Source organism: Balaenoptera physalus, assembly GCF_965194825.1.
Source record: "Balaenoptera physalus genome assembly, chromosome: 2".
Lineage (NCBI taxonomy): Eukaryota > Metazoa > Chordata > Mammalia > Artiodactyla > Balaenopteridae > Balaenoptera > Balaenoptera physalus.
In genome coordinates, this window is record NC_138883.1 from 45,032,201 (window position 1) to 45,058,853 (window position 26,653).

The 26,653-nt window shown below is 41.6% G+C and overlaps 2 long non-coding RNA genes across 2 annotated transcripts in view; one reads left to right on the top strand and one right to left on the bottom strand.

Annotated features, from left to right (window-relative positions):
• The first annotated feature begins 15,941 nt into the window (after positions 1-15,941).
• LOC309655418 overlaps positions 15,942-26,653 on the top strand; it is a 155,811-nt gene continuing 145,099 nt past the window's right edge. The window contains exon 1 of the long non-coding RNA XR_014260834.1: positions 15,942-17,211. This is a non-coding gene — a long non-coding RNA (uncharacterized lncRNA). The remainder of the gene's footprint in view (positions 17,212-26,653) is intronic.
• The window catches only part of LOC309655384, a 250,606-nt gene continuing 246,134 nt past the window's right edge, over positions 22,182-26,653 (bottom strand). Inside the window, exons 7-8 of the long non-coding RNA XR_014260793.1 lie at positions 25,348-25,401; positions 22,182-22,738 (exon numbers count right to left, since the gene is read on the bottom strand). This is a non-coding gene — a long non-coding RNA (uncharacterized lncRNA). The remainder of the gene's footprint in view (positions 22,739-25,347; positions 25,402-26,653) is intronic.

Genomic DNA, 26,653 nt, shown 5'->3' on the forward strand with positions numbered 1-26,653 from the left:
CATACGGACACTGCCTCACACAAATATGGAAAAGAATATGGCAAATAATTAGTTATTTGAAATCAGTGTTTTCCTTTTCTTGATCACATTCTAAAGTACTTATTACCTGGCAAGAAAATGATGTAGTTCAGCTGGAAGCTTAAGGTGCCCAGAGATGGATTTAATTCAATAGCATCATCGAAGTACAACATTTAAGCACCTAGTTATTAGGGAAGGAAGGGGAATATGTCTGTGAGTCAGAGGTTGGGAGCATTCCTAAGAAAATATAAGTTTTATTACCTTTGTGGTATTTCAGGGCAGAGGTAGGCAGGCCTGGGAGATGGTAGATGAGAACCCAGGGATGCATGGTTCCCAGACCTGCCCCAGCCATCAGAAGACTCCCTAAATACAAAACACAGTCAAGGACAAAGCAAAGGGAATAGCCCAGGAGGCTGCAACTCTGCTATTTTTAAACTGCCAATTAGAATGTCTAAAATTACGTGGCTGGAGCTGCCACATCCGCTTCAAGATAATCATACTCTTCTGAGCTAAAGTTTTAAACCTTCTGTTTTCCAAGCCCCTGATCAGAATATTCTAAAAGATCATTTCTTGGCTGCATTAGGCCCAAAGCCAACTTGTGGTTCAGCATGTTTTCTCCTGGGGATGACTTTTCTTGGTTATAGTTCTCAAAACCTGTCTTTTGAATATTTTTGTTTGTTTCTGGGGGGGGGGAATAAAGAAAAAAATAGAGATTAAAAAACAAAAGAGACAGAAAGAAAAATATCAGAAAAAAAAAACTTGTATGAAGATAAAAAAAAAAAAGTGACAGAATTCTGTGAGTCTGTTTGATCGATCAAATTAAAGTGATTAACGTGGGCCTGTTCAGTACTCACCCTTGGCCTCCTGTTAGCCCTTCTTTCCCTCCAGGTTTCACTATCCAAGCAGGAAGAATATGATGTTATGCTTAGGGCAAATGAATCCAGTTTCCTCCACTGACATCGGACCCCAGAGAGTTCAGTTCAAATGAAATGAGAAACAGTGCATATTAAAATCCTCATCAAGCCCACTTCAAAGACCTGATACAGAGTCTAGGCTTCATGAAGCCTGCATGAACCAAAAAAGTGTGTTGAATCCCCAGTAATTCCTGCACCATCCACACTGCACACTACCCACCTTGGCTGTCTATGCAACATGTGGCTAGTATGTAGCCTCTTGAAGCTACCTGAGATAAGAGGACAACTCTGAAAGACAATAAAGACTGAAACAAAAAGATGCAAAAAAAAATCTATCTATATATGCCATATATGTGTATATATATATAGGCAGTGTTTAAGTAAAATTAATTTTATTTAATGGATTATTAGGTTTTAGCCCATGCCTCTGTATGGTTTGGGGGGGGTGTTGAAGTATATTTGATTAACAATGTGTTAGTTTCTGGTGTACAGCAAGGTGATTCAGTCATATATATATATATATATATATATATATATATATATATATATATACATACACACATATATATATTCTTTTTCATATTCTTTTTCATTATAGGTTATAAGATATTTAATAGAGTTCCCTGTGCTATACAGTAGGACCTTGTTGTTTATTTTATATATAGTAGTTTATATCTGCTAATCCCGAACTTCTAATTTATCTCTCCCTGCCCCTTTCCCCTTTGGTATCCATGTTTGTTCTCTCTGTGTGTGAGTCTATCTCTGTTTTGTAAATAAGTTCGTTTGTATCATATTTTAGATTCCACACATAAGTGATATCAGGTAGTATTTGTCTTTCTCTGACTTACCTCACTTAGTATGATAATCTCTAGGTCCATCCATGTTGCTGCAAATGGCATTATTTCATTCTTTTTTATGGCTGAGCAATATTCCATTGTATATATGTACCACATCTTCTTTATCCATTCCTCTGTGGATGGACATTTAGGTTGCTTCCATGTCTTGGCTATTATAAACAGTGCTGCTATGAACACAGGGGTGCATGTATCTTTTTAGATTATAGTTTTCTCCGAATATATGCCCAGGAGTGGGATTGCTGGATCATATGATAACTCTATTTTTAAAGGAACCTCCATACTGTTCTCCACAGTGGCTGCACCAATTTATATCCCCACCAACAGTGAAGGAGGGTTCCCTTTTCTCCACACGGTCAGCATTTATTGTTTGTGGACTTTTTAATGATGTATGCCTCTGTATGTTGTGAGGAAAGCACATTCTATGTGGTCACTTGGAAGTTGTATTCTACTTCCCATGATTGTGTATTTATTCTTTAAATTTTGTCAGCCAGGAGGAGAGTATTAATTTGTTTTTCTCAGAAAAGAATATGCAAGATTCTTGAGGACAAATAGAGCAAGTGTTTTCCATGCCTTGGGAGAGGGCATGTGCGTCTGCCATGTGCACACTTGTTCCAAGTGACGGGGCTGGTGAAAAAGGCTGGCTGTCCCCCTGCAGCCTCCTGCCCCTGTGCAGCTTAGCCCTGGGAAGCTCCTTCCCAAGAGGTGACCAAAAGAAGCTGGAAATGATATGAAGGAAGGACTGTTGCCACCTTCAGCATCTCTGTCTGGATCAGTCTTCAATGTATTTTCCAATTATTACATTTCCCAGAACAACACTCTATCCCCTATAACCTCACATTTAACAAAAGGCTGCTTATACCATAAAAAAAGGCAAATGGTGGTGAACACAAAATTACTTTTTAAATGTGTGCTTATGGCTCCTAAGCATTTACAAATGTATCTGTGTACACAGTGCAACCAGCACCATGGCACACATCTTGCAGCTGAAGCCACTTTAAAATGAGGTCCTAGTGGCCTTTCAGTAACTACAACCCCTTGGATGAATGCAAGATGAGGCAGAGAGCTCTGCCCCAGGTTCCAGGGCAGTATCGTTAAGAGATCTTAAAAGATACAAACAGCAGTGGTTCTATTTTATTGTGGGGAAACTGAGTTACACTATAATTAAATAATTGTTCCAAAGTTAAACTGAAAAAAAGAAATCAGGAATGGAGTTCAAGTGGAATCCTGGTCTCCTAGCCCTTATCATCTAGCCCTTTTCTCATTTAAATACTACAGTATATCTTCTTTCTGCCACAATAAATAGTATAAGCTCTCTTCTCTCCTGAAAAGAGTTCATTCTGGGGACCAGACAGGGTGCCTATTTCTTTTTAATACTGCCCCTCAGTCCTGTGAGCTCTGATTAAATGATTTCACATGCTGAGTTCAATAATTGGAGTTGCCTAGTTCCCGACCATTTGTTTGCCAGCCATAATAAGTGTCACTGTTTTAAGGGAATGACTGATATAGTGGAGAAGCAAGAAAGGGACTGTGAGGGCTAGCAAACAAGGAATCCTATTCAGAAGGAGTGAGGCGCTAAAGGTCACCACTGCCCAGCTTCCCAGGCACGCCCCCATCCCCTCACCCTCCCCACACCTACTCTCTCATAAATTACAAATCCACATTCAAAGCTCAACACTTTAACCTTGCAAACTGGATCAAAAATCCAAATTCTGGTAATACCAAGGCCTTGCTTCCAGCCCTTCTTCTGTTTTTGTCATTGACCAGTGTCCTCAGGTCAGCTGCTTTATCTTTATAAGGCTGTAGTTTCCTCATCTGTCAAAAAAAGGAGACCTATCAGGGCCTCGGTACCGTTCTGTGGCCCGTATTAGGCAAGTTGGTTAGAGATACTCTGATGAAAGCCCACCATGGTCACCTAGAGGCCCCAGAGGAGAACCCACGAGCCACAGAATGTTATTTTATGTATTTGGAAGGAAGTCTACTACAAAATAGACTATGTCTGCACTTACAAACTTAAAATTTAATATAGTAGCAATAACACATGAAACCAGGAAAAGGAAACCAATAAAAGAGTGTACATACAATACCTACAGTTTTATAAAGTATATAAAAAGGGGTCTTGACATTTGAGAATCCATTAAAATATCCACAGAGCATCCACTATGTGCTCCACACTGTAGTGGGTGCTTGAAAGAGGACAAGACACAACCCTCAAGGTACTCCGGGTTTGCCAGGACGCACGGAGTGCTGGGAACCCAGAGGGGGCCTGTGAATTCTGCCTGCAGGTGTGTGGTTCAAGATGACGCGGAGGTGAAATGCAGGCTGAGCCTTAGAAACAAGCAGGAGTTAGTCAGAGAGAAAGGAGATTAAGAATCCAAAGCTGGGGCAATGCAATGGGCCAAGGAACACAGCCTGGAAAGAGCAGCTGTCAACGGTTTGGAGGGGCTAGAACACGAGTTATTGGGGGTGAGAAAGGGCAGTGGAGGAAACTGACAAGGAGCGCAGAGAGGGGTCCTGAGGAGCAGAGGCGGCCAGGCCCCAGAGGTTGGGATGTTTGCCATGGCACAGCTCTGGGGCACCTGGAAGCGGCTGTTGAGCAGGAGGTCACGGTCCATGGTGTTTACATTGTAAGAGCGGAAATGCAGGACTAGGTGAGTGTGTGCATGGTGGAGGGACATGAAATAGGGGATGTAGGTAGGAGAAAGTTGTGGTGACCCTAATTATTATTAAAAGAAGGAGCTTTTGTTCGTACATTATGAGGAGACAGCCTAAGGTAGGGATGAGCAAACTGCAGCCCATGGGCCAAATCCTGGCTCTTACCTGGTTTTGTACAGCCCCGAGCTAACAGTAATCTTTCCATTTTTTTAAATGATTGAAAAAAGTCAAAAGAAGAATAATACTGGGAACTTCCCTGGTGGTCCAGCTGTTAAGACATCGTGCTTCAACTGCAGGATCGCTGGCTGGGGAACTAAGATCCCGCATGCGGTGCAGCCAAAAAAAAAAAATGAAGAATATTTAATGGCACATGAAAATTACATGAAATTCAAATTTTTGTGTTTATAAATAAAGTTTTATTGTTGCACAGTCATGCCTGTTTATTTGCTATTGTCTATGGCTGCTTTACCATCACAGTGGAAGAGTTCAATAGTTGCAACAGACCACATGGCTTCCAAAGCCAAAACATTTTACCATCTGGCCTTTTATAGAAAAAGTTTGCAGAGCCCCGGCCTAAGGCTTGAAGATGAGGAGAGGGTATAGGCTTCTTGAGGGCAGACATGGTGTTTTCCCCTCTCCGTACGCCCAGCTCACACCTGCCTCATAATAAATGCTCCAAGAGTGTTCAGTGGAGGAACAAGTGAGGACCAGGTGGAAACAGTTATAATAAACTGGAATGATGACAAGGTTGCCCCAGAGGTTGACAAAGTAGCAGTTTATCTTGGTGGGGTGATCTTCAGATCTGGGAAGGACCCAGTGCCCCCTGGCCCCAATATATTCCACCGCCTTTAGTGGGGCAGGAGAGGAGGGGGAAAGACACCAGAGAGCAAGATATGAGTGACACAGAAAGACTCATTTTTTTCATTCTCTTATTTAAAAATGATTATGAGGCTCCTACAATGAGTTGGAACTGGGCAGATCCCCAGGATACATCTGGGGTATAACACTGGTCTTCTAATTAGTGTCTCTGTCTCTTTCCCTCCCCTCCAATTTCTTTTCTGTGCAGATACTAGGGTAATTTTTCTCCAACACAGTAGAAGAGAGTACTCCATGCACCATATTTCAGCCTCCCCTAGAAAAAAGTCCAAACACTTAGCCATGCATAAAGGCCCTGTGTGGTCTGGTTCTTCTTTAGCCATCGCTCCCCAAGTCCTCCTTTCAGTGCCACACTCTAAGGACACTTAACAACCTTCAGTTTCCCAAATGGGCCAGGCTATTTCATGCCTCCAAGCCCTTGTTCTTGCTGGTCCCTCTGCCTGCCATGTGAGCCCTTCCACCCTGCAGCATCTACTTATTCAATACAATTCAGTTCCAGGGTCACTAGGTTTGTAGCTGGCAGATGTGAGGATAGCACATAGCACTGGCTAGAGAGGTGGGAAGCCTGGATATGGAAAAGATCGAGACCCAGGATCCTGTTTATTAGGGGCGAGCATAGGGGTAAGACAGCACGGGCAGGCTCAGAGCTGAGGTTGGGATTCAGGGCTTGAGCTGCTTTCAGGCTGTCAGAAGCTATTGATTTTATAAGAGCTGGAGTTCTCAAACTTTGGTGTGCATCAGAATCACCTAGGTGATTTTTTAAAACACTGGTGTCCAATTAGAGTGGCTGAAATTAAAAAGACTGACAATACCAAGTGTTGGTGAGGACATGGAATAACTACAACTCTCAAACACTGCTGGTGAGAATCTAAAAATGGTGCAGCTGTTACCAAATCAGGGTCATTTGGTCCCAAGCACAGCAAGCCAAAACTCTGAGACCTTGAGGTTTGCAGCAAAGATAAGGTATGTGCGCAAGGCAGCCAAGAGAGCTGGGAGTGGGAGGTAGAGGTGGAATCTCAGATCCAGAATCCAGATCTGCCTCCCTAAGGCAAGGGGCTTGGGGTATTTATGGGATAAGGAATAAAGCAGCAGGGCGTCTGAGGTGTGGAGGGAGTGGGCAGCGTGGAGAAAGGTGATTGGTAAAAGATGTGGTAATGGTAATCGTCTTTCTGCACAGGTGTAACTAAGATACAGGGCCTCTGCACTCAAATGTGCAGGCACTTGGCAGGATCAGAGGGTGGAGTTTTCAGCCCTCTGACGTCAAAAGGCCACAGAGAGGTCACTCACGCATGTCCAGTTGGAGGGTCAGTGGTCCTATCCAGTCTTAACCAGCTCAGCTCCAACTAGACACAGCTGACTCCAAGTTCCTGAAAACAACTCAGGCAAACATCTTACCCGTTTAAGCTACGTGCTGTGTGGAGGACCTGCAAGTCGTAAAACTACCTTGATTAGGGAAGGCAGGAGAAACGGATTTGACTAAAATTACTCACGGTTTCACAGCCATTTTGGAGAACAATTTGGCAGTTTCTTATAAATATAAACTTGTCATGTGGCTAGTAATTCCACACACAGACTTGTACATGATTGTTCATAGAGTTTCATTCTCAATATTAAAACTCTATAACAACCCAAATATCTATCAAAAAGTGGATGGATAAACAAACTGTGGTATAGCCACACAAAGGAATACTATATACCAATGAAAAGGAATGATTCAAAGATATATGCAACAAAATAGATAAATCTTAAAATATTATGCTCAGAGAAATAAGCCAGATACAAAATAATACATAGTGCATGCTTCTATTTTTATGAAATTCTAGAAAAGACATTAATTATAGTGACAGCAGATCAATGGATGCCTGGGGCCAGGAGTTTGGGGGGTAGGGGCATTGAGTGCAAAGGGCATGAGGAAACGTTTTTGGGTGATGGAAATGTTGTAGATCTTGATTGTGGTGGTGGTTACAGGGGTGTATGCTTTCATCAGAACTGACTGAACTTTGTGCTTAAAATGAGTCTACTTTATTGTTTGTAAATTATATCTCAATAAGGTTGACAAAAAAAAAAAAAAAAGGTTCCAGGCCCTGTGACAAAACTCCTGAATCAAAGTCTCTGTAGGCTGGGCCCAGGGCATCAGTGTGCTTAACAGGCCCAACAGGTGATTCTGATTTTCACTAAGTTTGCAAATCATCTGATTACGATTCTACTGAGCTGGCTGAGAATACTGCAGCCATGGGTCCCTTCAGTGCTCTCTGTATCAACCTTGGCTTTTGGAGTGAGTGGTGGTGTCACCGTCTCTCAGTAGAGACTTCATTAAACTAGAAGAAACCTTGTAAGGCCACACAGGCCAATCCCCTGCCTCTGGCCAATCCCAGGTATAAATCTGCTCCCTGGGTTCTGCCTAGTCTTAGTGCATGCAGTAGAAAATTCCAGATTCTCCTTGAAAAAGGCTCCCGCGTGGGCTTCCGACTCACAGTCCTCGACAGGGGACATTTCCAAATGGCAGCTCAAAGCCAAATCTCCCCAAAGTGAGCAAACGAGCTCCCCTTCCCGAAAGCTCCCATATGAGCCAAGCAATACTGCAGTCGAGTCTGTATTCCAAAAGCAGTGCAGTTTCTGAAGTTAGGTTATTTACTTTTCTTCTCACCTCTCTATGGAAATTAAGACAGTTGTGCACTGCATATACTTACATGCAACTGTGCCTGATTAAAAAAAAGTCACAACTTCAGGTTGTAGAAAATTACAATTTCCAACTAAAATAAATAATGCCACTTTAAGGAAAGGATGAGTAATTCTGTGTATGTGATGTTTCTCGGGATGGGTTCAGGAGTTCAGAGTGTAATGCAGTACATGACTCTACCTGTGGTAAAATGCTTCTCTACGTCAGTAACGAGCACTCCGGGGTTTCTTCAGCCTGTTTAACTGTGTAAGATAGCTTACTAGATGTTTACAATACTGTAATTTGGAAAGCAATGCATTATGGGTTAAATTGCCACGCAAACACTACAAATAAATTACTGCCAGAGGTAGAAATGGATATTATATTGTCTTCGGCAGTAGAAATTTTACCTTCCTGGAGGCTGACGGCCTTGTCTTGATCAGGACTGCTGCTCCTCTGGCATCTGCATTAATAGAACAGATCACTGGTAAAATAGAGCTAGAGTCACAAAGGACCGCTGTTGAAGAACAACTTAAATTACATTGTCTCCTGACAATGTTAAAGAAAATTCAATACCCGAGTCAGAGGGACTTTTACAGGATTATTGGGAAGATGATTTTTATCATTGATGCTCTTATTTTTGTTTATGTCTTTAAAATTTTTGTTCAGTTTTAAAGCAGCCTCATTCTATATAGAAAAATTCTTGATCTAGATCTTTTCATTAAGTAAACCTGGAGTAGAGAAGCTCAACATCCCTAAATAATGTAAGACAAAATTACATGTACTCCACAACTCTCAGAAAAATAAATGATGGAACGAAATCTCCTTATATCAGTGCAGCTTGGATATATCTAGCATTAGAACAAAAAGGGAAAGGCTTTGGTGCCTCAAGAAAGCAGGTAAGAATATTTGTCACATCCTAGCGGCAGTGTCTGGGACTGGGAATGTTACTCTGGAGTAACAGGGGTGGTGGCACTTGTAGTGGACATTACGGTAACGACTACTTACAGAGCACTATCTGTTGTGATGGTATACGTCCCAAAGAGTTGTGAAGATGATCAAAACGATGTACATGAAGCACTTAGTACAGTTCCCAGGGCATTGTGAGCACTCAACACAGGGTGTAATTACCATCATCTTTGCCATCATTAACCCTATTTTAGAAATAGAGAAATTGAGGATCACAGAGACTCAGTAGCTTGTCTAGTGTCGTAAAGTAGTGAGTGTCCTAACAGGAATCTAACTTGTGTCTGACTGACCCTAAATCCATGGTTTTAGCCAATCTCTGCACCTTCTTGGTTTGTAGCTGCATAAGCCTGCTGAGAAAATTATTTCCCCAAACACCAAATTACTCTCTTGACCCAGGTAAATAACTGAGATTTTGGAAACAACTCAGAGGTCTATATTTACCTATTGCTGGGTCTCTAGTTAGAGCACCTGAGCCGAGTGAAGGGGGCTCACAGGCTGATGGGTGGGGGGGGGCGGGGCAAAGCTGTGTCAGGCTAAGGGAATGGCTTTGCGTACATCGCTATTGGAAGTACCCAGGCTCCTGCACCTTCTTCACACCTCCTGTTCTGAATCAGAGGTAGCTTTCACGGGTATGCAGGGCACACTGACATCTAGGTTGCTGGGATTTGTGCTACAGATTTGGTGAATTTAGGATACACATGAAGCTGTCTTAATGACTTCACAGTTTCTCCCAAGAAAACACATAAGGTGTCTAAAGTCAAGTATATTTAATAAGTGATTTTTTTTCATAAGGAAAGGCATTTCAGCCTTAAGTGATGAAAATCACTTAGGTCGCCTGCAGTTGAGGACACAAATCCATCTGTACTCGGAAAGTATCGCAGAAACCAGAAACTGAAAATGTTCATGTGCAGTGCAGAGAAGGGCTCTGTTGCTAGGATGCCCACTGATGCATAAATAGATAAGGACTCCACAAAATCTTATTAATAAAGTTGATGTGTCTTTGGTTGACTGGCCAACTATGGCTGCCTTCAAAGTCATTAAACTTCAGACCAGGCTCAAGATTTATTAAGAGATCTTGCTGCCTGATAGTCTGTAGGGATATTCTTATAGCAGTTGTTACTATCATGTTCAGCCACTGGGTAAATTCCCAGCAACCAAGGTTTCAAGAGAAACTGAAATCAAATTTAACATAATTCAACCACAAGAACACAATAGGAAACAAAACAGAAAATTCCAGAGACCAATGATTTCCTCATAGATAATTTTACATAGACACTAAATAAGAATTGTTTTAGGAATCCAGGGAAGAAAATTTTTGCTTTACATGAAAACACTATTGATTCATTATCATCATCACATTTATTGGCCACTCACCACATATGAAGAATTGTGCTAATTACTTCATCTCATTTAGTCCTCCCAACATCTCCATAAAATAGAGATGTATCCATCCTAGAGTATCCACCCTCAATCCTAATTGAGATACACAGAGGGATGTCTAATATTATCTCAAGATATCTCAAGAGACATAGAATATTTTCTCCAAAAATGTCTAAGCAAATTAACCTGAAGGTATTTATTTTTTTAAGAAACAAATGTATGCTATCCATCACTTTTAGTTAGAAGAGGCATTCAATAAAATCAAACTAAATAAAATGGAATGTCTAAATCCCAAAATAGTGGGGACTATGCCTTTAAAGCATATAGGAAGGCACCAAAATCTTATATCTGGCCTGTGAATATAAAAATTGATTAAACCAGTTCCTTGGGGAAACAGTAGAACCAACGCTTAAGGATTAAAGCTTCAGAAAGTCAGCTCCTTGGGAATACAAAAAGGTGCTGTGTTACCTTCCATCGCAAGAGCCTTTTGAAATATTGTGAAACAAGAAGCGTCACCTTATCTCTGAGTGAGGTGAACGCACAAAATGAGGGAAGGACTGAATCACACTGCAAGACAAAGAAGGAATCCTCCTTTTGCGTTTTCTGACCCCTCCTCCTTTCATCCAGAGGCTTTAGGGTACACCCGTCTACCTTAACCCTCTAGAGATAGGTCTAAGGGCCAACAGGCGCTGCTCTCAAGGTGTGGCAAATGACATTTAAAGACTTCTTTTTTAACTTCACTTGCAGCTCTTACATTGAAAACATTCACCTTTATAAACATCTCTTTTCACATTTTTCTCCTCTTCCCTCTAGGAGAGTCAAGGCAGAATTCCTATAGTGCTCCCTTTCTAGACAGAATGTTCAAGGCCTCTAAATATGTCCCTCTAAACTAGTGTCTTAGTTTGGATTCCTCCCAAAAGAGGTCCTGAGACAAAAACTTGAGTACAAGCAGTTTTCTCGGTGATAATCCTTGGGAGCAGACTTGAAGCAGCGGGAACATAAGGGAGGGAGAAAACCAATAACTCATGCATCAATGAGGAGGTTACTACTGAGGGCACCTGAGGAACCTGGGGACCCTCTGAGAAACCATGTGGAACACACCTCAGAATCATCCCACTGGGCATTATCCACCAACTCCCATTCCCCACTGGTAGAGGGTGGCCCAGGGACATGAGCTCCTCTTCACTTCCTGTTGACACCAGTGTACTCATGGAGGGTGGGCAACGAGCAGGAGAAAGTCCTCCAGCAGAGAAGTGAGCTGCAGGGGCTTGAGGGGGAAAGCAGCTGGTGTGCAGGAAACTGCCTTCCCCGGCAGCTGCAGGTAGATTCAGGTTGGCTGGGGGATATGGGGCAGGGCAATTGCTTTTCACATACTCCTATCTCTCTCTTCTCAAATATGCTTCAAGAGTTCTTGACCAAGTTGCCTTGGGGAAGAACTGACCTCTGTCCCTTACTAGTTATGTAACCAGAGGCTGACTTAACCTCTCCAGGTCTCAAATCCTTTAACATGGAGATGGTGAAAGCACTCACTTCATATGGCCTTGTGGAAACTTAAATATGTAAATACATGTGAAACTGTTAGCACAATGAACAACAAGGCATGCAATAAAATGTTGGCCATCATTATCACTTTTGTTTGTCTTACCTTTTATGTTTTTAAGAAGAAATAGCATGAGACTAAGAATTCTGAGACCCTGGTTTCAGCCCGAGCTCTGCTCTAGCTAGTTGTGTGATCTTGAGAAAGTCACTTAATGTTTCTGAACTTGAGCTCCCTCATCTGTTAAATAAAGGGGTTGAAATAAATGAGTATTTGAGGGGCAGGGTTTTAGTCAAGGAATCTTGAATTCAAACCCAAACACCTAAAATGTCAAGATGTGGAAACTGGAAATCCAAAGAGATGGGGCCCTGGCAGTTCAATCAGGTTAGTTTGTTTGTTTTCTAAAAATCGATGGACTTAATACTGAGTTCCTTAAATCTCTTTCAGTTACAAGTAATGAAACATCAAACATGAGCTGGGTTAAACGGAAAAGGGGGATACATTGACTTGGAAAATGGAAACTAAAATCCCCATCTAGATTACCTTCAATTGTGGCTGGGTCTAGGGGCCAAGTGATACCATCAGGACCACGTTTCTCTGCACCCCTCAGCTCCATGTCTTTCTCTGCTGCCTTCATCTCAGAAAGGCCTGCCCTCCTGGTGGCAAGAAGGCTGCCAGCAGCTCTCCATCTCACTCCTGTCTTAGGACCACAGGAGAAAAAGTTCCCCCCAAGAGGTATTTAGTCCTGGGATTGACTGTTATTGGCACAAATAAGGGTGAGACATGCTCATATCTGAACCAATCACAGCAACAGGACAGGAAATATGCTCATTCATTGGCTTGGACCACAGGCCAACTTCTGATTGAGAATATCTAGGGGGGCGGGTGGGGTAGGTGGGAGCAGTGCTATTGCCAACAGAAGGATGGCTATCATGTGCCAAAAACAACCAATGCCCACTGTGAATCTATTCAACTCCAACCTCTAAAATGTCTCCTTGCTGACTCCTTCTTGTCTTCTGGGTTTTATGAAAACCTCTGAATTTCACCATCCAAGTTGCCTCATCCCTTTGCCACATTTCCTCGCTGTTGCATCCACATCCCTTAACTGAATAGCTAATGGGTAAGTATGTATGAAACACTCTGAATTCTGTGGGGAAAATAAGACATCTCTGAGACTAGACCTTTATCCTCAAGGAGTTTATAATCTAGCTGGGTAAAAAAACCCAGAACTATTCTGCTTATGCAGGTTCATAAGCAGTACAAGTTCATAAAGGGGGAGATCAATAATATGAACAGTTCCAGGCAGACTGAAATGATGGTCAAATCTAGCCAGATGCAAGTCAATAAGGATAAATATAAACTCCCACGCTAAGATCCAGGGGCCCTAGGGAGCCACTGAAGGTTTTTAACCAGGATAGTGATAGAGTCAAAGCAGTGGTTTAGGAAGAATTATTCAGCAATACGTATGGATGAGTCAGAGTAGGAAAAGACGGGAAGGTGGGGGCCTGTTTAGAGTCTACTGCAATAGTATTTGTATAGAATGAGGTTACAAACCCTAGATCTGAGGTATTCGTGGAAATGAAAAGAAAATGTGTACGGAAATGCACTGGTTGAGGAAGGCAGAGAAGAATGAGATAAGGAAGAAAATTGTCCATGAAGATTTGAGGCTGGAAGACTGAGGAAAGGTGCCATTAGAAGTAAGAATGTGGGAGGAAGGAACGCTGACTGGGAGTGAGGGGCAGGATGGAGAGTGGAGCAGGAAATAAGCTGTTTTAGACATGCCACGTTCATGACGCTGGAGAGACATGCAGGTGGGAGTCTTCAAAGGGCCATTGGAAGTTTGGTTCAGAGTCAGGGGAGCGAAGACAGCAGTTAGGGAATCAACTTCCTGGAAGTAGGAGCAGATGAGATGAGATTAATGCCACTTACCTGTCAAAACAATAGAGAGTCAGAGAAGAAACCCAGACCTTTCAGCTTCTCCATCTGCTGCCCGAGTGACCTTGGCCTCAGTCTCCTCATTCATACACTGGAGTTAAGCAATAGCAAAAGCAGCACTGACTATGGGCATAGAGTCCACAGTTGGCTCTCTTCTCTTGCACATCCTATAAGGACATGCAGTTTCCTGATCAGTCATTCTGAGTTACACCACTGCCTGGAAACGATTTTGTACCATCAGCTACCTGGCCCCAAGTGCACCTCGGTTTCTCCACGGAGCATGCCCAGGGCTCTACATGTTGACACCCATGTTTATTTCAGCTAGACCACAGTAAATATGACTTGTGCACGACATATTTCACATATTATGTTAATGTCGTTTGATAATTTCCAACACCCACACGCTCCCCATTGCTGACTACCCCTGCCTCAGGGTGGAAACACGTCAAAAAGACTTTCTTCTCCCACCTGGCCAAGCTTCTACTGAATTTATCTTTGAACCGACTTTAAGTTTTCTAAATATTTTATTCTCCAGCTATCTAACTTAAAAACCTTGAAATGCATGTCTTATCCAATGTTTCTGCCCATAAGAAGGACCATGAACACCCATTGTCCCCTTTATCATCAAGACCGAGCATCTACTTGACAGTCCTTTCTCACATTAGAATTTGAAACCAAGATGAGTTATTTGGGCAGAAACGTTTCCCCTGCTGCATTGCAATGGGCTGGCATCCAAGCAGGGCGTAAGGACACCTCTCCAAGTGGCAGATGGCAAATAACTGGCTTTGTATAAGTAACTCAACCTGATGATTACATCTAATAATTCCAGGCCTGGTCCTGGAGACTCTGACAGTGCAGACAGCACTCCTACTGCCATTTCCAATGATGAAGCATCCTCAACAGGAAGTATGCTTTCACTAAAAAAATTATATTTGTATGTATGTGTGTGTTTGTGTGTGTGTGTACAGGTTAAGGTGTACTGTACTGTCTCACACAAGCTGGCATTAACTCTTGCTGGTTCATAAGTATTGCTTTTGATAAGTCGTTATTGCTATATTTAGGTATCTCCAGCCTCTGAGCCAAACTATAATCCTTAGAAGTGGCCCCTACTTATGTACAGCAACATCATGATATATTTACTATTTACTGAGTAACTATTATATGGTAGGTACTGAAATTACTCTCTTAATTTTCACGGAAATCCCATGAGGGGTGTATCATTAACTCACATTACAGGTGAAGAAAGTTAAGTAACATGCTTAACGCTCTACGGTTAGCAAAGGTGGGCTGGAACTCAAACTCAGATTTGAATTTGAATTTTCCCAGGCCAGATGTCTTTTCTACCTTGACTATTGTTAGGAATCAGTGTTAATGAGTGCATGAATGAGGGACTCTAAAACTCACACCTTTAACCTCTATGTTATATTGGACCAATTTATAGCCACAATAATAAACCCAAAGCCCTCGGACATCTCTATGTTCCCTAGATGTAGATAGTTGACAATGACATAAAATTGAGTCGTCTTCAAAAAATGTAACACCAGAATGGGTAAACTGTGGTACATCCAGACAATGGAATATTATTCAGCAAAATGAAATGAGCTATCAAGCCATGAAAAGGAAAAGACATGAAGGAATCTTAAATACACATTACTAAGCGAAATAGGACAGTCTGAAAAGGCTACATACTGTATGATTCCAACTACACATATGACGTTCTGGAAAAAGCTAAACTGTGGAGACAAGTAAAAAGATCAGTGGTTACCAGGGGTTGGGGGTGGAGAGAGATGAATAGGCAATAGGCAGAACACAGAGGGTTTTTAGGGCAGTGAAAACACCATTTATGATACTACAATGATGGATACATGTCATTATACATTTGCCCAAACACACATAATGTACAACACCAAGAGTGAACCTTGAAGTAAACTACGGACTTTGAGTGATAATGATGTGTTAATATAGGTTCATCAGTTGTAACAAATGTACTATGACGCTGAGGGACGCTGATAATAGGGGAGGCTATGAGTGTTTGGGGACAGGGAGTATATGGGAAATCTCTGTACCTTCCTCTCTATTTTACTGTGAACTTATAATTGCTCTAAATAAACAGTCTTAAAAAAAAGTAATAGCTACAAATAATCACAGATAATTATGTCTCCTCTGGATAAGCCGGAGACTATTTCATTGATTTGGTTTGTCCTTTGCTGGTATGTCCATTAAAACTCCATCAGCAGCAATGGACTCAACAGATTAAAACATACAAACAACAAAAAGATACAACTAGCAAGTTCACGGAGATCTCTTTTTTGCTGGATTTCCAGTCTTGTCAGCCATTTTTAGCTCTTTCGAACTATTTCAGTAAACGACACTGAGTAACTGCTGGTTGCACTCTTTCATTGATATTACACGTTTCACAGAGGAGTTCAGACTGCAGGATTGTCATCTGCGGTTTGATCATGCTGCACAGCAATATCTGATGCATCCCAAGCAATGATATAATTGCCTAGGAAACATTGTCTCACAAGCTTCCAATGAACAATTATATGCTTATATGGTTGTTTTAATTTTTTTTTCTTTTTGTTGGCTATGTTATTCTAATCTTATCTTCATTGGAGGAGAGCTGTCAAAGTTTTTTTTGACATTTTTGGAGTACAAAGAACTCCGTGGGGAACAATTTCCACTTTCTAGAGCAAAAGGGTTTAGCAAAAGTAAAGAGCAAACAGAATGAAAAAGTTTCAGCAGAGGTACTGCTAAGAAATTATACAAATTCCCAGTTAGTGAGTTCCTTAAAATATTTAAATGCATAATATTTGAATTAAATATTAAATGATTTAAATTAAATATTTACTTAAGTAAAGATAAGATATTAAAGAAAATTTCTAATGTTCCTAAATATTACCAAAATATTTTACTATAATTACATTGATAGCAAGTTGTGTGTTATTTTACTTGCATCCATTCATAAGAGACTATATCTTCAAGTGTCACTGGTATAGGATAATATCAATACATTGTTATGTAAACAACTCTGTACTAATAAGGGTATGAGCTATCTAAAACAAAAGAAAACAAAAGCACAGTGATTCATACACATAATCAAGACAAGAAATCACAAATATCCTCCATTCAAACTACAGAAATTCCAACTTTCTAACTATGCCCATTTGCTAAGGGACTTAGGAATTTTGGCATGGTTGATGGGCTTCCTAGGTAAACTGAATTGGTAAAGTACTAGTCACTATCTACAAATTTCATTTTATGAATATCAAACAAAAACAACTCAGGAAGTTGCTAGAAAACATCCCTTATGTCATTAACACTTAAAATTAATTGTCAAAGAAAAAAATCAATGATCAACCGACAAAAAAAAAAAAAAAAAAAAAAAAAAAAAAAAAAAAAAAAAAAAAAAAAGTAATAGCAAGGGAAACAAAATAGACCAAGGTGATTCACACGTGGAGAAAACCTGAACTGAACTCTGGCCATCTTTATCACTGCCATTGACCACCACCATTCCTCAGGTCAAAATCTGGACTTAGGCCACACTTGCCAAGGAGTGGCTAAAAGACATGGATCGGCTTGGCTTTAATTTCACACATTAGGATTATGACCTCGGGGAATTAAATTTGCAGAGGATTTACTGTGAGCAAGGCTTGGTGCTAGGTCCTAGGGTTGAGTTCCAGCTTTCCCATCCACAGTCTAGGTTTGGGAGTACATTCCTACAGTATGTGGGGTGTATTACTTCTATTCTCCTCCCCTAGGATCTTACTGATGGCCCAATAGGCTGATAAACACACAATATCCACGCACCATATTCCTTGACATTATACAGCTACAGAAGCAGCATATTGTTCACATTTGGCTAGTGGCTCTTGCTCTCTGCTACCCAAACGTGTGCCAACATTTCCCCATAGTTAATGACTCTAAGGAAAGTCCATTCACATTTGGTTCATCCCCATCTTTTCTAAAACAGTTACCTCTTTTTAACTCATCTCTCCTTGTAACAAGTGGATGATTCTTTCTATTAGAGGTTATCTCTTGAGTTCACTGTCGAGTCCATTTTAATTCTTGCATTCCCTTATGAGATAGTCATTCAAAAAGAACTGCTATCCTGTCAGTTACATAGTTCTGCTCCCAGCATGGGAATTGTATTTCTTTAATGGCTTTATTCCTCTGAACATATTCTTTTTCGAGGGCTCCATTATCCCCCCCAGTCCTCGGAGGGAACCACTGGCAATCGTAGAATAGGGCTCTCTGCTGCCTAGAGGCTTGAGAAACAAATTTGAAATATTTTAAAACTAAAAGAGCTCCTGAACTGATGTGTGTCCTGGATTGACTGTTACTGGGCACAAGCACCAGACACAGCACAGAACAGCAATTATTCTTCCTGGCAGTCAGGGTGCCAAATGACTTTTTTCTGTGTTTAAAAATGGACAGAGGTTTGCAGTAATTGGATGAAATAATGTAGAATAATTTAAAATATTGTTCATTCAGAGAGAGATTAGGCTTTAATTAAATGGTGTCATTTAATATACCATCCAGCAGATACTATAATTGGTTTCTTTAGCAGAGAACACAATAATATCTAGGCTTACTGAAGTGATAATGGTACTAATTTAGCCCAGTGGATACATCAACAGCTTGGCTGTTTCTGACACCCCCGGTGAACAAGAAGTAAGCTTTGATCATGACATCTGCCTAACTCTTAATCAGTCATTTCTTTCTGAAATAAAATTACTAATCATGCAGAGTAAACAAACTCTGTTTATATTAAACAGGTACGATATCTGGGATTTTCAGGGGTATTAAGCTCTTCATTTCTATGGATAAAAAAAAGGCAGGGTTATCGTCAAAGCAGTTATGAAATTATATTTCATTTGAACAGGGAGAATGGCATTTATTACTTTTAAAACCTGGTATAAATGCAAACCAGCACTCCCAGTTAGTTCAGAGAGGGCAGACAATTTTCTGGCACGACAACAGTTGTGTATTTTAACTCCTATTTTCTGTTGGTCATTTACAAGGACGTTCTCATTTCCAGGCTTGGCTCCTGTTTCCTCACGGCTCATTCCTGAAATGTGATACAATAAGGTCCTATTCTCTTCAAACTATTCTGCTTGATAATTCTGAACAAAGCTAGAAGGGGGAGGGGGTGGGTGGTAGAATTTAACTGAATCTAAAAGAAAAAAAAAATTGCCTTCTAAGGTCTAGTGCCCCAGACACATTACAAAGTAGCCAGAGATTAGATTAAAAGCCTTTGCTAAATTCGTTTTCAAAAATACATGCACGGCACCTAGGGATGGAAAACTTTCATTCCTCTGTTTGCAAATGACCGTCAACATGTTTATTTTGGAAAAGAATGGAAACATTGATTATGGCAAAGAGCTAGCTGGGTCACAGTGTCAGAAAAACAGGCTGGCTCTGTCACTGGGTGGGGAAACAGAACTGGCAATTACAGGATAGGGTCCCTGGAGTGTAACTCCACCTTTACAGACTTTCCAGTGGATTTTCAGGGATTTGGTGCAACACTTCAGAACTCCTCCCTGACCCGTTAGAACTCAGGGAAGGTGTTCCCCACTTCATCCTCAGACGATGCGAAATGTAACTGAGGACACAGGAATGATTTGCAAATGGCATCCTGAAAACTCTGAAGTCGGGATACTCCCTGCAAATTCAAGAGAGCTGGCAACCCAAGCTGAGCTGAATAAAGGCTGCCTTGGAGTCAGCCTGGGTCCTCACAGTTAAAGGACAAACCTCACGCCAACACAACTGCACATCAAATACAACTCTCAGGGACCATTACAGTCGCTGGAGCCCCTTGGGATTCCTTTATCCTTGGGATGTCTTCCTTACAAAGCAAACCATGCTCACTGGACTGAACAACCACTAAAAAGTGACTGTGCTCCGGACAATTAGAGCCTCTGCTTTGCTCTCCTGTAAGTTACTCTTTAAACCAGGGCCATCCAGTTGCACCCAGAGCACCGTTCTGGAAGGTCCTCACTGACCTCCTAATAGCTACATCCAGTGGCCTGTATTCAATTATTGTCCTTCTTGACCTCTCTGGGGCAGACAATACCCACCTCCCTGGTCTTTCTCCTCCACTGGCTACAGCAGCCTTATGTTAGATTCTTCCTTCTTTCTCTCTGACTGCTAGAGGACTTGTTCTAGAATGTGGACACGCTCAAGTTTTCCTGTTTAAATCTTTCTTTGACTTCCAGTTCCTACCGGCTAAAAACTCAATGGCATGTCATGCAAAAGCCTTCAAAGATGGCTTCAAACATCCTGACTTTTCCTGCCTCATTTCTGGAAACTTTCTCACTAATATCTATCTGTTCTTCCCTCACCCCCTGACACACACACATTCTTCTGATTATCTCAGTACTGCATGCTTTTCCAGGTTTCTGTGTCTGTGCTCATTTCCTTTCCTTTCCTCTTCTTCTTTCTTCTTCACCCAATGAGAACCAACTCATCTCTCAAAACGCTTCCTGGCCCACTAGACTGGAAACTGCATGCAGGCAAGACCACTCCTGTCTTGCCCCTCACTGGGACCTAGCACAGAGCGTGGCACAGCACAAGCATGCAGTATGTGTTTGCTGCAATGAGTTAAGTTGATGTTCCCGATTATTTCGTCACACTGTCCTTCACGTTCTCACTGAATTCTCACCATATCTTAAGCATCACAATTTTAATTTTGTGCCCTAATTATCTGGATGGGAATCATACCTACCAAAACTGAGTTTTTCCAAGTCAGAGACCTTATCTTAGCCACATGCTCGGCACATAGTAGGCACGCAAGAACTGTTTGCTGAATGAAGGAGGAGAATGTGAGAAGTGGCCAGGTGAGCGTCAAGAGGTGGGTTTCCCTCAGAACACCTGTGCCCTTCCCCCTTCCTCAGGGGAGCATTTCCATAACTTTACCACCTCCAGCCAGGGTTTTTTTTTTAACTCCTGTCTCCTGGATGCCTGCTGTGACCCCAGAGTCACAAAGCAGGCAAGGACTGATTTGGCACTTCACCCACAGCCCAACTCACAGCCTCCCTCAGGGATAAAGAAGCCTGTTCTAACCTAATCAAAGAGCTGCTTCATAAGGCTTCATTTGCGTGCATTCTCTGCATTCTCCTGCCTACTCCCTTAGACACCCACCAGGGAATAACAGCAGCCTCCCAAGCCTGCAAAATAAACCCACCGGGATTACAGCCATTCCCCGTAATTGAGCAAATCGCCTCTCAAAATGCCCATACATTTTGCATTAAACACAGTGTATCAAATTAAAAATGAAACTCAAGTTGTTTGCTTAATGGTTTTCCCAGACCTGAGGTTGAGACCAGACCACTGGTCCATCTCTTCATGAATGTCGGCTGGTTTTGCTGCTTTTGCCACAGACACTGTTTAGCTATTATGGGGCACATGAGGCACTTTTATTTATTCTTAAACCTGATGTCCAACTAACTGAGAAAGGGAATTCATTAAATAATTTAAACTAGATCCAAATTAAAGGGCAGTTTTCTCAGTCGTATTTGCAAAGAAGTTCAATTTGACTGAAAGAAGTAATCATGTAAGCCCATGTTGGTTTGGGATTACCTCTAATGGGGGTAATTTTGAATCAGCTCCATTTATATCTTCTTTCAGTAAGTAGCACAGGGAAATCTTGCCTGTGACATCTGTACAACATTTCCTCCTAGACAATGTGTTTAAACTTAATTCTTTGAAAAATTATGTTTAAAAGTTTTGGTCACAATTATATATTGAGCTTTTACTGAGGACCTGTTAGACTAGACGATGAGTCATATTCATTTCCAAGATGCTAAAAAAAAATCCCCGGGTACCTTCCGGAAAATCAGTTGGTTGTAGACATCATTCGTGTCAGTTTATTCTTAAAAGAGCTGGGAATAGAACTCAGAATATTTGACTTGTACTCCAGTGCCTTCCTACCTCACCTGCTTAATATTGTGCCAGGGAGACCTACAGTCCAGAGTTGAGTCATCGGGGAAGCAGTGTAGGGGATTCCGGCTAATTCGCCAGGTATTTGCAGAATGTGTTCCTGTGCTAGGGAATGCAGTAGGAGCAGACTGATCTGTTCCTGAAAGTTGGCTTCTCTAAACTGGCATGCAGTTAATGCCAATAGGAAACAAGTCAAGGTTACAGAAATCCTGCAAGTCTTTCTCTCAAGTCCAGGGCTTGATCCAGTAGACCAGGGCCTCTAGAACAACTTCTACCCGGGCCATTCTACTATTCCTTTTTCCAAACAGTGGATCCAAAGAGGAGTGCATAAAAACAATCCTTTCTGTGGGCTTCCTCAGAAGGCCAAGTCCCAAGTTCACTCTCACAACCACCAGCCAAACTCTCAACTCCCTGAGCCAGAGAAGCTGTCCTTACAGGCAGTTTTGTAACAAACTTTCTGGGCCTTGAATTTGGTCTTTTACTCTCTTCAATCAATGTGATAATAATTATTATTATAATAGTTATATTATCATTATTATATTATCATTCACATCAAAACACTTATTTCCAGTTGCCCGCTTAGTAATGAGCTTAGTACATTCCCCGTCTCTCTCTTCATGGTAAATCAGACTGGGGAAACAGCATAGGCCAGAGGCCTTCAAGCAATGAGGTCCCCTCTTCACGATGTTCCATGCTGCTCCCATGCTGGTTTCCAGCTGCTCTTCCTCAAAGGAGTTGCTGGCAGTGTGTTGGCAGCTGTTCCTAGTGGGGATCTCCCATCAGCAGCAGTACCTTCTACCTTTCCTGTCCCCTACCCCAGTTTATCACCTGGGAACTTTCCAGCTGCTCTGGTCAGTGGCCTCTCTTGCCTCTGGGTGCAGGTCTGTAACTTCCCAGTAGCTTGAAAACTTCATTTATGGTCTCAACACCACCTTTAGAGAATGGCTCCCCAGAGGGTTCACTCGGAGTCTTCTAGAAGTAGCTACAAAGCTGAACAGCCCTTGAACAAACATTAAGAGAAAAAAAAGACCATAATGACATTTATAAAGAGGTTTATGGCTACACAGCATTTCTACATGCATTATTTATTTTCATTTTCACAAAACTCATAGGAAGTAGATACTATTATTTTATGCATGAAGATCGTGGCAAAAGGCCCCCAATTCTTCTTGTGTTCCTCTGCCCTCACTTTCACTTTTGTAAGGCATAAGAAAACCTAAATACTCTGCTCTTGCCAATTCTGTGCCCATCTATGATTCCCCATTGTCTGTAGAATAAAATCCTAATTCCTTAACCTAGGGCACAAGGCCATGATGAAAGCCTATGCACTATGATTAAAGCCTTCTTTTCCCATTTTGTCTCTTGTGTGCATGCTATGATCCAGCCGAAATGAATTACTGAGTGCCTCACACTCACCCATCTATGAGAGATACCTTGTTGCTATAAGAAAAGCATTAGATTTAGATACAAATTTTTTTCAGATCCCCAACTCTACCACTAGCCAGCTATTTGAATTTGAGAAAGTAACTGAGCCTCAGTTTTTTCTGTTCTTGTTGTTTGTTTGGCCACGCTGCGCTGCTTGTGGGATCGTAGTTCCCCAACCAGGGATTGAACCCGGGCCCCAGCAGTGGACGCACCAAGTCCTAACCACTAGACTGCCAGGGAATTCCCATGAGCCTCAGTTTTTAAAAATCATTGTATCCACTTAAAATACATTTATTGGTGAGCAAATAGACATGGTCCTTTCTATTCCAGAGCCCACCCTGTGGCAGGAATGGGAGGTGGGAACTCAACCTCGGTGCAGTTAAGTGGGGGGCGGGCAGTCAAAAAGGAGGCGCAGAAGAGGGAACTGAAAGACATTTGGAGTGACTGGAGGATGGATGCGTAGGATGGAAGAGCGTTCCAAGATGAAGCTGAGGAAGGAAGCAGAGGCTAGCTCGTGAAGGCTCTTTAAGCTTTGTTCAGGAATCCTGTCGTCTAAGGAAAATGAAGAACATTCACAGGGTTATCATCAGGGGAAGAATGTGACCAAATATGCATTTCACAGTGATCCGTCTGGATGCAATGTGGAGAATGGACTGAATGAGGATTCGAGGGGTGGGTAGAGGGAAGACTGGAAGCAGCGAGATCAACTGGTGGAAGGCGGGTGCGATGGTGCCTGAGAGATGGTGATAGCCTGGACCACGGCAGTGGCAGCTAGGGTCCAGAAAAGGGGGTGGATTCCAGAGATGTTCAGAGGGTGGAATGAACAGGTCTTGATGAGGCTGAGGGGCAGAGGGGGAGGAGTCAAGGGTTATGAGCAGGAGCCAGGCATAGGGAACAGAATGGACAGCGATGTCATTTACATGCAGGAAATGAGGGAGCTGGATGGGCGGAGGGAGAAGAAGTGTTGAATTCAGCTTGAAAATGTTGTGTTTTATGTGCTTATGGAACAGACAATACCACCCAAGAGAGTTCTTTAAGAGTTAGATGAAATGACATATGCAGAGTTCCTGGTACCCAGTGGATACCCACTGCTATGGACTGTGTGTTTGTGTCCTCCCCAAATTCATATGTTAAAACCCTAATTCCCAATATGATGGTATTTGGAGGCAGGGCCTTTGGGAGGTGATTAGGTTTAGATTAGGTCATGAGGGTGTTGCTCGTGTGATGGGATCAGTGTCCTTATATGAAGAAGAAGAGATACCAGAGTTTTCTGTCTCTGCTCGCTTGCACTGAGGAAATGCTCTGTGAGCACACAGTGAGAAGGTGACTGTCTACAAGCCAGGAGTCTCACCAAGATCAGAATCTGCTAGCACCTAGATCCTGGACTTCCCAGCCTCCAGAACTGTGAAAAATGTCTGTTGTTTAAACTACCCAGTCTGTGATATTTTGCTACAGCAGCCTGAATAGGCTTAGACACCCACTGAAGTGTGGTTTTCTTTTCTCTTTGTTAAACCATTCCCTTTGCCTGGAATGCCCTCTCCCTCATTTCCATAAGTTCAGATCCAAGCCATATTGTAAAGCCCATCTCCAAAAGTCACGTTCTCCCAGAAGCCTTCTCTGATTTTCCCAGGTAGAGGCTTTCCGTGCATATGTTTTTACCTTATATTGTAGTTATGTATACCAATATCATATTGCTCTTAGAGCTAGAGACATTTCATTAACAATAGGACCCATGCCTGATTGACCCCTGATGCTCAAATAAGCACCTGATAATAAATATTTACCTATTAATAAGCAACAAAATTATTATAATTTATGTAATTTATATATCATACTCTGTATAATGTATAATATAATAAAATTACAATAGTAACAGTATTAATGTAATAATTCAGGGAGCCAATACATTCATTACTATGAATATGCATATTTTCATCCTTGGCCTCATCTTGGCCCATTTCTCTCCTGAAAGAAGCAAAGAGAGATAGGCGAAAGAGCATAGATTTCTGTATTAAACTTACTTGAGAAAATAGTTTTTTCAATTCCTAATTGTGTGATTATAATAAGTCACTTAATATCTCTGAATATGTTTTTGTATCTGGCAAATGATAATAAAAATACCTGGCTCTTGAAGTAATCATGAAAATAGACAAAATATAGGAAGTAACATGCCCAGTACAGTACCTGGCACTTGATCAATAAATTCAGGCTCCTTCCCATTCCCAGTGTTGGCATTCACTAAAGATCAAGGAGGAATGGAGAACCAGAAACAACAATAAGACAATATTTATATATTTCAAGTTCTTCAGATATCATATCCATTTGGTTTTCTCATTTATAATATAAATTTCCAGTATGCCTGTTGTTGTTATTAAGGCTGTAGTGTTTTACTCCCTGGTCTGTTTTCATTTCCCATTACATTGTATGCCTTGCTTCCTCTTACTTTGCCCTCTCTGCAAATCTGTATGTTATAATACAAACAGTAAACAAGAGCTTCGCTTTGATCAGAGTCAGACAGAAATCATTGGTAAAAAGCTGAACTGCCCATTATTTAAAGAACTTTCTGAGAATAGGAGATAGTGAAGTAGAAAACAGTAAAAATATTCACTGAATACAACCACAGAACTCAGAATGCCATTGTGCCTAATCAGGACTTAAAAGAAACAGCAAAATGTTTAAAATCAGAAGTTTAAAGATGCAAAGGTTCAGAGATGAAGAGTAATTTTTGAAAATGTTTGCATTTGCGGATAAAAGGGTTCAGCTTCCTGTCATTAGTATCCAATTTGGCTTTATATTTTTCAGGACCAGTCACACAATTAAAAGCATAGCTGGTAACAGATGACAGCACAAAAGCATTTGTTTATATTATACCATATTAAGAGGTGTTAAAAAAAAGCTCAAAATTAAAACGAGAATTATGACCATGAAAGAAAAGCAGACACATCATTTATGAGTTTTTCCTCTGTGTGCTCTGAAAAGGCAGGATAATTCATTTTCCATGTAAAACCACCTTGAGATTGAAAAGAAAGTTACTTCTAGCATTTTCTGAATCTTCTCTGGGTAATCAATCAAGATGTAAAATTTGGAACTAGGCAGCTCCCTCCCCAGTAGACCAACCTTCGTCTATATCTGCTCTTGTCAAAATAGACCTAATACTAAACCAGAAGGCAAGATCATAGGCACTCTTCCAGAGAGTGGAGTTACACTGTGAGCAGAGTGGAGTTCTTTTTTTTTTTTTTTGGCTGCGTTGGGTCTTTGTTGCTGCGCGCGGCTTTCTGTAGTTCCGGCGAGCAGGGGCTACTCTTCATTGCGGTGCACGGGCTTCCCATTGCTGTGGCTTCTCTTGTTGCAGAGCACAGGCTCTAGGTGTGCAGGCTTCAGTAGTTGTGGTATGCGGGCTCAGTAGTTGTGGCTCGCGGGCTCTAGAGCACAGGCTCAGTAGTTGCTGCACACGGGCTTAGTTACTCCACGGCATGTGGGATCTTCCTGG